Source organism: Halyomorpha halys, unplaced genomic scaffold, assembly GCF_000696795.3.
Source record: "Halyomorpha halys isolate HHAL.00 unplaced genomic scaffold, Hhal_1.1 Scaffold235.1, whole genome shotgun sequence".
Classification (NCBI taxonomy): Eukaryota; Metazoa; Arthropoda; class Insecta; order Hemiptera; family Pentatomidae; genus Halyomorpha; species Halyomorpha halys.
This window is the reverse complement of record NW_027114604.1, coordinates 1115344-1116052: the sequence shown is the minus strand read 5'-3', so window position 1 is coordinate 1116052 and position 709 is coordinate 1115344.

Below are 709 nucleotides of genomic sequence, written 5' to 3'. Positions count from 1 at the left end.
TTTCAAGTGTATATGAAACATACTACATATTTACCTATTGTATTATTTTGTACAGTTGTAAATTACATTAAATAAATAATTAAAAAAAAAGATTATATGAAATAAATAAAACTTATTTATTTGTTCAAACTACTTTAATAATTAAACGTAAACATTAAATTCATATTAAATGTTGTTCAAAGTAATTTCCTTGAGCATTAAGACAGGCTCGGCATCTTTCTTACAGCAGCAGTAACAGAACGGCACTGGATATGTGTTATTGTTTTACAAGATCATTGACCGGCCTTGCATAGACTTGTTTAATGTCATCCCTAACGAAAAAAATCGAGTGGTGTAAGGTATGGAGAGCGTGCAGGCCAAGCCACTGGTCCTGCACGGGCAATTTATTCATTGGGATAATTAACATTTAGCCATTGTCGTGAACCTCTTCGGTAATGTGCAGGACAACTATCTAATTGAAACTACATGTCCCTTCTCAGTTGTAGTGGAATATGTTCAACTAAGTCATAGTAATCTTTATTAAGAGATCCATGTGCCCTCATTGAGTCGAGATGACAAGAAATGCAGATCTATTAAAATATTGCCTATTATCCCCAACCACACAAAAAACTGTAGGGAAAAACTGTTTTCTTTATATGGGTGCCGGGTCACGTGGGGATCACTGGAAATGAACTAGCGGACATTGCAGCTAAACAAGCACTTGCTCTTC